The sequence below is a fragment of the Plectropomus leopardus genome, chromosome 4, assembly GCF_008729295.1.
Source record: "Plectropomus leopardus isolate mb chromosome 4, YSFRI_Pleo_2.0, whole genome shotgun sequence".
Lineage (NCBI taxonomy): Eukaryota > Metazoa > Chordata > Actinopteri > Perciformes > Serranidae > Plectropomus > Plectropomus leopardus.
The window spans coordinates 26532157-26544424 of record NC_056466.1 but is presented as its reverse complement, the minus strand read 5'-3'; the positions used below and the strand labels follow the sequence as shown (position 1 = coordinate 26544424).

The 12268-nt window shown below is 36.6% G+C and overlaps 1 long non-coding RNA gene across 1 annotated transcript; it reads right to left on the bottom strand.

Moving 5' to 3' along the window:
* Window positions 1-820: 820 nt before the first annotated feature.
* Window positions 821-3928, bottom strand: LOC121941628. Its single transcript, XR_006105763.1, has 3 exons — window positions 3843-3928; window positions 1795-1893; window positions 821-1334 (listed from the first exon to the last, which is right to left on the bottom strand). It is a non-coding gene; the product is annotated as an uncharacterized LOC121941628 (long non-coding RNA).
* Between the last annotated feature and the right edge of the window lie 8340 nt (window positions 3929-12268).

Below are 12268 nucleotides of genomic sequence, written 5' to 3'. Positions count from 1 at the left end.
TATCAATGCGCGCCATACAGTGGCACACCCGTGGTACTATTTAATTTTATTTTATGTCATCCACAGCCTTATTTAATAAAAAGGAAATTTAATATGCACAGATAACCGAAATTCTACACGGATATTAATGTAGAATTATTAATAATCGTCATTTCAATACGTAAATCAATAAAAATCTTAAAATAAATTTAAAACATTGATAAATAAAAGAATGGACACGGACAGAAACAAAAGCAAACACGCACATGGGTATTCAGCCATGGTAGAAGGTGATGGCAAGGTCACGAAACGGCCTATCTGTGATGAACTTAAAAACTATATGTGACAACTGTGTGGAGAAAATGATGAAGACATACATTTTTAATTTATTTGTGATTCCCATAGTCTGAAAAATCCAACATTCTCATATTGCCACTGAAATTGACTTCTTAACATTAAACCATTATTATTATTATTATTATTATTATTAACCTTTTAATCTGTTTTGCCATTACACAACGTTCCTTTTTAAGTCTTCCTGAACACACTTGCAGCTGTCGCATTGACACTGGGTTGGGTTGCTGAGTGGGATGAACATTTTAACTGCGTGACATTAAATATAATGTTATTGCTCAAGATGATTCTGTGACAACTAACTTGATGGTAGTTGAGAGGGGAAACAGTACAGGGTTAAGCCTAAAAATAAGTCAGCTGGTACTCATAATTTATAATAAAAAAAAAAACCTCTTCACAATGTAATGATTTCAGAGAAAGAGGTCAGCATTTATTAATGTACATACAGTTTCTTTTAGCAGTTTTAACATGAAGACTATTCATACATTGAAGTATCTGCAAAGTAGTTCAAACCTAACAACATGTGGGATGAAGGACACAAACCTGAGTCAGTGGTCTCTGATGGGTTAATGAGCCTGGCAACCATTCACACTGACAACCTCAAAGTGGCTTTTGTGCAGTATAAAAATAAAAGAAGAAATGAAACGTCACCAGTGAATATAACCCAGGCAGCAGTAATAGCTGACAAAGCAAATCTGTAGTTTGACCAACAAATATATTTTGTAGAACAGAGGGGTGTGCTGCTATTACTCAAAAACATATTTATTGAGATGAAGGAACAAAGCTCCAAAGTACAGGTGGATAACCAGGCCTGGTAACCAACTCTACAGATTAACAGTATTATGTAAACATTCATTTGAAAGAGAAATGCACCAATGTAACAGTGAATCATAACAGTGACAGAATTTGGAAACTGATTGTTTTCAGTAAATTCTTCTGGCACATTATGTACTAAAAAGACTCCACCATAATCATCTTTATCTTGTGTGACATACTGGTACCTGTGGGGACAGAGAAAAATAATTTATGATGACAAAACTAAAATGTTACATTTATTCTATATGTAAAATATACGAGCTCTTTTATTAGAAAATAGTAACACGTGAGAGCTTTTTAAAAATAAAATCTGTTAATTTTGCAAAGAAGTTGTCTGGCATTAATGGAGTTCTCCTTAAATTTGCAAATGGTGGTGTTGTGCAATACCTCAAAAACCACCACCATGATTAAACAAAGACATACTAGCCAGGGAGGGCATTTATCTAGCAAGTCATACTGATGCAGAATAAGATACAAAAATTGCAGCACATGGGACATTACCTCCTGTGGACCCCCTAAAGATACATTACAATACCAGGCATTTAGAAATGTTACTTTTGAAGTCTGAAGTTTAACTTAAGAATAGTTATTATCAGTAAAGGAAATCATTTTAAAATGTCCAAGAATAACAATTTCATCATGTACCTCTGTGTGGTCAGCACTATGCCAGTTTCCCTCTCCCAGTCCCTTAAAACTGATCCAGGTTTTTACATTTCCTCGGCTTCTTATTTGGCCTCACACATCCTGTGTTTCAAAGGGAGAGACAATTTAATCAGTCCAAATACAAGGCAGCATGTTCTCTTTTAATTTTCGGAATAATTACAGTATTTTATCGTTGCTTTGGCTCACTTTTCTCATCAGTTTCAATTTCTCAAGTGCTGAACTCTTAAGGACAACCTCACTGTGGTGATCAGCATTGCAACATAATCATTACTGGGACACATTTTGTCTCTGCTAGATACACATGTGAACAGAGTCAGTTTATTTTTAGCAGCTTCATTGTTCATTAATTTTTACTTCATGTCAAAACCACAGAGGAAGTGCAGTCCATTATAATAAATCCCTGAACCAAAGGTGGAACTACACATTGACAATGTGACCACCATGGATGTATTATGGTGACCACCTGTAAAGGACACACACCTCCTTTCTACTTCCTACCTCTACCAGTGGCATCACTGCCATCCATCTAGGATTAATAACGATACAAATACTTTCAGTGCTGTTGTGTTGTATATAATAGTGAAATATTCTATTTTGTACATTTGTTGTCTGAAATGTGTGTCCCATCACCACATAACAATAAAAATTATAGCTGTCACATTACCTCAGGTGGTCAAAATGTCCTCTCTTATATGACATCAATGTCAGAGGTACTGTATTCGACATTCAGGGCATTAATATAGCAGCAAACCACTATTCGCTCTGTAAAGCTATAGTGGAGTAGTGGCGTCCTATGCAAAGAATGAAGACACGCTCCATCTGTGTGTTGTGATACGAGGTTCCCTGTGATTTGTTGTGTGAAGCTGCTTCAGCCACAAGTCCATGTTGGTGCATGTGAGCTCCTGTGTGTGTATTCCACTAGCTAGTAATAGCCGTTGCTGATACTGCAGTTTTCATGCATAGAGCCGTACTGACCCCCAGGGGCAGAGCAGCATTGCTTTTTGGGCATGAGCTCAATGCTCAATGCCCCCCTCCCCAACTTTAAAGGTCTAGTATGTAGGATTAAGTGGCATGTAGTGGTGAAGTTAAAGAAAGGAAACTTCTTCTGTGTACAGAGTGTGTAGGACAACTCCGGTGGCCGTTGCAAAAATGTGAATTGTCCTATCTAGAGATGGTATTTTCTTTGCCCATTTTAGGGCTACCGCAAGAGAACATGGTGGACTCCATATACATGTATATATATATATATATATATATATATATATACATACACATATATATATATACACACACACACACACACACACACACACACACACACATATATATATATATATATATATATATATGTATATATATAGACTCATTCCCACTGCACAAAAAACTTGCCAACACCCTTCAATATCTGGCTTTTTCATACAATGAGAGCCTCCAGCTTCGACTGACATTGATGGGAATACAACGCCTGGGTAATTTCAGCTCCTTAACCAGCGAGATGCAATGACGTGTCGTCACTAATTACTGTCTATCTCCTCCTAAGCAGCGCTAAACACTAATCCAAATGCATCTACTCTGAGTTTGAAAGAGAGACTGAATAAGTAAGAGATAAAGAGAAGAAACTACTGAAAGTTCTCAGAGACCTTTGTTCCTGCTGCTGTCTACTGTTGACCTGATCTACCGCCTGTCCATGACATCACATGGACACACCAGACACACCATGACTCAGCCATCTCCATGATAAGAGTAATCCCGAATGCAATCCCGAATGCAATCCCGAATGCAATGTAATATGTAATATGTATGCTCTGAATGTGGTATACAGTTTCTTTAATAATATAGAAAAAAAAAAAAAAAAAAGAATTAAACATGGGGGCCCTTGTATGGTTACTGTGAAGACACAGCAAAACTAGGCTATTTTATGAAGTGAGGTGATTTTTTTGGTTGGTGCATTTTCACCCACAATAAACACAAATCTACCAAATAACTCACCAGGTGAACAAAGGTGATCAAATATGAAATTTTTTACTTACCACAAAACCATTCCCACAACTCTTTATTTTCTCTGTTGAGTTTGGTGATATTGGCTATTAACTGGTGACTTCTGTTCTCGAGACCGTCTTTAACTGCCAGTAGCTGGTTTCTCTCCCTTCTCCAGCTTGCTTTGTCTTTATTCACTATTGTGGCAAGAGGGAACGGTAAAACAACAGTGAATATTCCCATGTTATCATATCTTTACAATATTTCTGTGATTAAGAACATATAAAGTGCTAAGACACCACACAGAATTGGGAAAAACTCACTATAGACCCCGAGGCAAATGATCGCGACCAAGAGAAGGACACACACCAAACCCAGCAACACCAAATCCATTCTGACACGATTCCTCTTTCCTGAATCACTGATGACTGATACAAATAAATAAGCAACATCAGGCTCAGGATTTCAAGGATACTGACATTAACTGAAACAAATTACATGAATTAATGTTAAGCTCATATTATTATAAGCTAAGAATAGTAAAATACAAGAAAATAAGGATGTTTTGATTAAAAAATCCCACTGCTGTATCACACAATCAAATCACTCAGAAAAGAAAACAAAACATTTACATTCCACCAAAAATAAGGGAAATAACTGTTGCTCATGCTCATCATGTGTCCATACCTGGATGCTGAATCTCTGCAGGTCCTGGTGTAATTGGAGACCTGCTCTCCACCCAGGGGTTGTCATACACTCTCAGGCTTTCTGCGCTGACATAGATGTTGACCATATTATCCTTGTCGTCCTGATCACAGTAAACCTTGTTTACGATACCAGGTTCAGCGTACAGGTCCCCCGACATCTTATGGCTAATATAACTTACTCACAGATTTACAAAGATTGTTTTTAATCTTGAAATAATAAATCAGTCTGTTTTAGGAAAGAGGCTGAATATCCACACTGTTGACTAAAAAGGGGAAGAGCTGAAAAAAGGAAGTCATAAGAAATTACCATTTGGGCTGTTCCCTCTGAATTCACCTGATCACTAGTGACCTTTGACATTTGATTTGTTGTTCATAACATAGAGATGACAGTCATGGTTCAGTTACCGTTTATTGCAAACTAAAAAGCAAAGAAATAATAAATTAACCAAAACTTAGACAAGTAACAATAAGCCGTCCCTCTGTGACTATGAAGAGGCTGAAAGGAAGGACAAAACCTCATTATGGCTGAGCATAATTGTCTTTTTCCATGTCAAATGTAGAATTAAAATAAGCTGCAGGGTCTATAGTTTACAAAATAGTAATGTTACATTTTTTTTTTTTTTTGCTTTCATGTTTCCATACAGACAACTATGTTTCAAGGTTTCTCATCAAAAGTCATGTGATGAATTTATTGGCATGGTTTCTTGTGCAACACAATAAAAACACCATGAACGAAATTAGAGCACATTGCCTGAGGGAAAACATTTAGAGTGTAAGACACACACATGGAGAAATCTAATATGAAATCTGCAACAAATAATAATAATAAATTACATCCTGTGCACCTGATAGAGAAAAACTACAATATCATGCATTTAGAACAGAAACTGTAAATAATAAGCAGTGATAATAATAAGCTGTGTATTTACAGTGACAGAGGAATGAACATGTTACAAACATGTTTCTTGTCTTCTGTGTATTTTATAACTCAGTGAAGTTTTGCCTTGCAGAGGAACTGATCAGTCTACAATGTACCAAAATTGTTCTCTTTAGAAAGTTACTTTTCCACTTGTGTTGCATCAGGCAGAACCGGCTTGTTTACTGTCTAATCTCACCAAACAGAGCACTCTGACATATGACACAAGTTTAAAGTTCTCTCAAACACGTGTTTTCACTTATGCTGCCTAATTTGATCTGGTGCAAAGAGTTGGTGACATCGTGTGAATCCCAGGAGAGCGCCACCCAAATTACACCTGCAATAAGCCCAAGTGAAAACACCTGTGTGGGTGTGCAGAGCCGTTTATATCTATAACAGTCTTTATCGTTAAAATGCAACTACATGGAGCTGTTGCTGTGTCACTCTAGATTTGTTGTGGTTTGGAGCAGCTCTATTACACGGGGGGTTGTAGAGGTTTGAAACACAGCTACGTGCTAAACTGGACCTGATTGCTCTGTGAAAACAAGCAGAGGATCAGCTGAACTGCAGTTTCACCGATCTGAGCCGCCCGTTGCAGGTGTGTCAGAGAACAATATCACCTGTGCCCATGCTACTGTATTATTTAGTATGCCAGAAACAGATATATTTGCCAGTAAATACCATGTCAAATGCAGTTTGCCAAAAATACCAAGACGTCCTACTGTGTCCACTTGCACTTCGCAGAATGCAGGCCAGCACACTATTCTGACCCACAATCCTCTGCACAGTGAAAGATAAAGTCACATCAACTGTGCTGCAGACAGATGACAGCTCAATAATAGCAGATTGACAGCTGTCAGAAGCCACAGTGGCGAATGACAATTTTAACTGTTATTCACACTTCCACATTGTTGTGCAGTTCTTCCCTCTACACAGGGAAATGACGACTGAGTGTTTTTGTCTGAAAGCTTTGTCATGAAAGAACCTGTCTACTTGTGATAGGTGACTCTAGGTGACTATTTTCTGTTAATATTGTTCTAAATTTGTCAATCTTCACATTGTAGCACATTTCCCTCTAAGTTTTCTTTGCATCTAGTGAATTATCAGTTAAATCACATCTGCAGCAGGGTCAAGTTAAACAACAAATACAGTGACCTCTACTGGACACTGCAACCTAAGACGAAACCACATGTGCAAATTGAACTGCAGCAGCCAAGCACTCAGCAATGGGCTTAAAGTGATCGCATGACTTACACCCGGACAACAGAGCCCTACAACTTTTAGACAGAGCAACAGCTTCCACAGCTATGGCACTGATGCACAGCATCAGCAGAAAGATGCATGGTGATATCCAGCTGAAATACTCATCACCTCAGCCTTGTTTAAATGCTTTTTATGTAAAACAGTGGAAAAAAATAAATCAAACTGGTTATAACTTTGGGATATTAAATAATTATCATAATAATAATAATAATAATATAATTATAATAATATTAATAATAATAATATTATTATTATTATTATTATTATTATTATTATTATTATTGATATCAAAATAGTGTGTTATTTCTGCTGGCAAAATAAGCTTTGCAGTCTGTTAAGGTTCTGGGGCTGCGGGATATACTGGTTTCAAGATATATCGTAGTATGGAAATTGACAGTTATCATATATGTACATTTGTCTATGGTATTGGACATAATGCAGCTGGATAGAGAATCTCACCCTTATTTTACTTATTTTGAAAGGGAGAATTTTAAGTGCATTCATGAAAACCTACTTCCCCAATTTCTCAGTTTTGACCCCAATTTCTCAGTTTTGAGATCAATAAAGTATATCTATCTATCTATATATCTATCTATCTATCTATCTATCTATCTATCTATCTATCTATCTAATCTATCTATCTATAAAATAGTTTCAATAAAACGTTTAACTAAATTTCCTTAAAGGGTCATTGTAATTGATAATAAGAATAATTCTTAAATACCTTTGTACTGTGACATCATAAAATTATTATATTATATATCCAGTTATTGTATCATGAAAATCTAGCATATATCCAGTAAGTTTTTTTTTGGAAATATTTACACTGTAATATACAGAATGTAACTTGTAAATATTACTAACAGGGTCTGGGTGGAAGGTAAAAGAAATGAAATCTGTTTTATTACCCACAAACAAATGATATTTTTACAACCTTCTGACCCAAATCAAGATTCCATATTTGACTAAAATGTTTAACAGCCAAAACATTCAACACTTAACATTTCATTGATTCATATTCTCTTTTATCATCATGAATTGTTTTTTAATTATAAATTATGTATATCTACATTTTTATCTGCTGCTAGTCCTGTTACTCCATTCAAGAACCATTTAGTCAGTCTCAATAGTATTAATGTTATGATATGTACCAAATCATTTAGTCATACAATCAAGGTTATGCGAGACAAATGTATTTATTTATTTATTTTTGTCTGCTATCACATCACTAGCATGACATATAAATCATGAATAATATTTCTGATATTAGCTCAGAACTTTAATTATACATATAAAGTACAGCACAAGGATGCATTCCTTTGCTCTTAGTGAGCAGAATATTTTACACGTGTGAGAGCAAAACAGAAGTGGACTCAAGAGTATACAGTGATATTGTAATTTGATTTTATTGACGGATTTTTTCACAGGTAAAGTATATTTTATCACTGCATGGCAAATCATTCCAGTTTTGTAAAGAATCTGTGTTTGAAATCTGAGCACAGTCCTCATTTCCCCCCAAGTATCCACCATTATCTGGCTGGTTGTTTTTCCAGTACCTAGAGACAAACAAAAACTCCTCAGTCGCAAATCAAACCCATTGATAACATATGAGAAATTAATGCTGTTATTGTTGGTGAATCTTTTCAGGGCATGTTAGTTAAGCAGAACACTAAATACAAACAAACACAGAAAGCAGCTGTTTCATTTGGGAGTCAAATCTTGGATGCTTAATATCACAATATTTGCAAAATGCAGTTCTGTATTGTCAACATATAAAGCCCTCATCATCATCTGTGTTCTGTAATCTCTTTAGACTGTTGTGATTAGAATTGCAAAATGATCAGTTAATTGATTTAGTAGGCAAATGTTTGTGTGTTTTGCTATTCTGACACACACATTTTCAATATAACTCAGTTAAAGACTATAAATAAGAAAGTGTAAAATGTCTTACATTTTGGGAGGTTGTGTTCCATCTACCCACTTCCAGTCGCCTTCGCTCTCATCATCAGTCAGACCAATCCAGGAGTCCGGGTTGAATGAGCTGATAAATTTCTAGGTTTCAAAAATGATAATCTGTTGTTATTATTCAGTTGTTACTTCCCTTCCAAACAGACCTGATGAACCTCTCCTTCAGATGTGAATAATAAAATCTTTCCCTGCTTTGAGTTCAGGGTCCTGGTATTGTGCATTTTGGCTCATAGTCACACAGTAATGACTTACTGGGACACTTAAATAGAGCCGAGCCATCATAAATGTTATAAGTAACACTGCTTTTCCCTGTGTGCCAAGTTTAAATGTTGTGAAAAGGCCTACTGTATTGTGATAATGTAGATGGAAAAGTAAAAAACAGAATGAGCTTTCTCGTCAAAGCTTTCACAGGTTTAAGTCAAATAACAACAACATCCGAGGCTGAAAAGTGAAGCTAATGCAGAAGCGCCAAAAACCGCACTTCATCAAATGGCCACTTGAGCCTGGCTCCAAAACAGAGTAAACCCCCATATCACACACTTTACAGTTACAATAAATATGTTTACAGCCTAAACAAAAACTGGTTTGGGTATTTGTAGCTAATTCAAATATTCGCGACAACTGTATGAGGAATGATTTTTGTATCCATCACCTGTTAAGATTTTATTAAGGCCCAGAGTTATGTATTATATAAAGGCGGGGCCACATGAGTGACAGCCTGTCTGTGAGGTGCTGCTACAGTCTATGAGTCAGATCCTACCCTCGCTCCACAGCTCCAACCTCTCATCCAGTGGTCATCCCCATGGCCACTTACAAAACCAAAGAAGGCAATGACCGAAATGCTGAACTCGAGGCTTCAAAACGGCAGTCCACAAACCAATGGGTAGCTATTCGTCCGTTATTTATACAGTCTACGGTTTGAGTGCATCGTTTCCCTTTTGTCTGTTTTTATCTCCCTGTTACGCTGATAATTTGTACTCACTTCTGCAGCTTTGCAGAAGTCATTAGAGACTTTCTCTTCCCTTTTTCGTTTAGTTTAGGGAGACTTCACATGCTTTCATCTTTTTCTCACATACACTTCCACCTTTTATATTTTACTCTTGTGTTTACATGTATTTCTGGTTCAAACTTTTAACATTCATCAGAAAACCCATTTCTTACCGTAAATATAACATAATATAATAAAATAAGAATACTTAGTTAACAAACAAGGATAGTTTGAAGAGAAAGATTGTTTTCAATTCTCCTCACCTGTTCGTCTTCATCAGATATGATCACCAGCTGTGCATCATGAGTTTCACAGGTTTTTTTGCTGTCAGCCCAGCTTTTCTTTGATTTGAACATAAAATAACAACTGTGGCCAAACATTGTCCAATTGGTAGAATGGCAGAATGGTGTCTCTGTTTAACACACACAAAATGATATTCATTCAGAAACAATAGTGATAAAACTTTGACAAGATAAAAGACAGAAGAAAACATAACGCATACAACACTCTCAGCTTACAGCTTAAAATGAAAACCTACCCAGCAAGCAATTTTTGGTTCTAAAAATGTTCTGAGAATGGTACAATACAACCAACACAATGTTTGAGTAAAACGTGGTCTGTAATTTCTGGCCTTAATAACATGTTCTGAATGTTGCGTTTAAAATGTTCTCCCCTTGTTTGCATGTAATGTTGTGAGAAAATTTTACTAAAGAACATCCTATGATCTGTCACCTCTCATCATCACCAAACATCCTCAGAATGTTGCAGTTATAACATTACATCTTAGTCAGCATGTAACCGTACAGAGACATTATTCGAAAAGATAAATATCCTTAAAATGTTCTTTGAACATTAGATTAAAATGATTTCTTTAAAACATTATTGCAACTTGTAGGTAATGTTAGCAAATGTTGTAGGAACATTCCCTGCTGGCTTGGTAATTGTAGGAGAAGTTCAACAACTGGCTGCTAGTCCAGGTAAAACTAGCTTTATTTTACATATGCCTGAACTTATCAATCCTCTCACCCAGTTCTTGGCATGAAACTGAATAACTGTAATTTCCAAAATATTAAACTATGCCTTTAATTAAAATCATTATTGGTATTTCCACTCACCAATCAGTTTTTCTAATTTGTCTATCATTTTGGTGAGGTTGTAGTTGGTGGCCTTCAAATGTTCTGTCTCGTTCTCTAGCTGTCTCGTTTCTTGGGTCAGGTTGTGATTGAAGCTTTTCATTTCGCTGTAACTTGTCTGCAGTTTCTCTCTTTCGTTGGTCAGGTTGGCAATGTCCCCCCACAGTCGATTTCTCTCTTGAATAACTGTCGCAGCAAGGGTCCAACATGTAAAAGGCTCAAAGACGAGTTATACCATGTATACAGGTAATGTAACACAACTGTTGGCAAATGAAGGCCAGATGAATTTGGGAAACTTACGTATGACCACCAGGACAATGACTGCTACCAGGAGGAGAAGACACAGCAGCCCCAGAAACACTGCAGCAGCTCCGGGAAGACTCCTCTTTTCTGAACTCACAACAACTGGAGTCGCTGTGGGCAGAGACTTTAATCTTACTATGGATTTGCATGTAATAACTTTGTTAAGTTCTGCTTTATTTAAACTTAATAGTTATTTTTACGCAAGTCTAAAAATTCCATATTGCCTCATAGCTAAACTTCTGTTGTTTTATGCACAGTCTTCATATATAACTCATCTACAGTAGATACAATATTCCATGAGAACATATGAGACAGGCAGAAAGACAGACAGATAGACAGATACTTTGCAGTTGGTCCTCTGCAGTGGTGTCCTGTGATTTGTCCTGCGGTGTACTGTCCTCTGCCCAGCAGTTGTCATAAATCCTCACAGTATCGATGTTATCACAGACATCTTTCTGTCTGTCATCATTCTCACCAGTCTGAAATCTCACTTTTTTGGTGAGGTCTGGCTTGGCATAAATATCCTCAGACATGTTTTGTCACTTCACCTGATTCAGCTCAGCAGTTCTGCTTGGACAGGTCCGACAGTATTTAAGCATTTATATCAACACAGTAGAGGCCACTGACAAGTCATTTGTGTGGGTCACATGGGTTTTATTAAAGGGAAGGAAATAGAGGAAGTTTACCTGGAAAAAGGGGCAATGCAAAGCACCAAACCAGCATAACACCCCATCTTTAATCTATTTTTTAAACTAAAAGTCAGATTCATCCTGTTATTGACTCTCTGTGTGACTACTTTAAATTGTGGTAATGGATTTTTAGACAGCAAAGGCTCATGCACACCTTCAGGTTCTTGCAGACAGGTGTTTAGGGGGAAATAGTTTTTGGCATAAGAAGGGAGAAGTCCTCCTGCACACTGTTCTTTAACTTGCAATAAACTTTATTGGAGATCACCACTAAACTTTATTGCAAGTAAAAGGGCAATGTGTGAAACTTCTCTCTTCTTTTCACTATGGTAGTGGATTTTTAAAAGTCATTATGTATCTTATCTTCTTGTGTACATATTAATTTATTTCGAGCAGTGGTGGAAATAAATGAACATGCGACAGTTCACCCAACAATAAAAGACGCTTATCTTTCCTCTTACCTGTAATGCTATTCATCAGTCTAGATTGTTTTGGTGTGAGATGCTGAGTGTTTG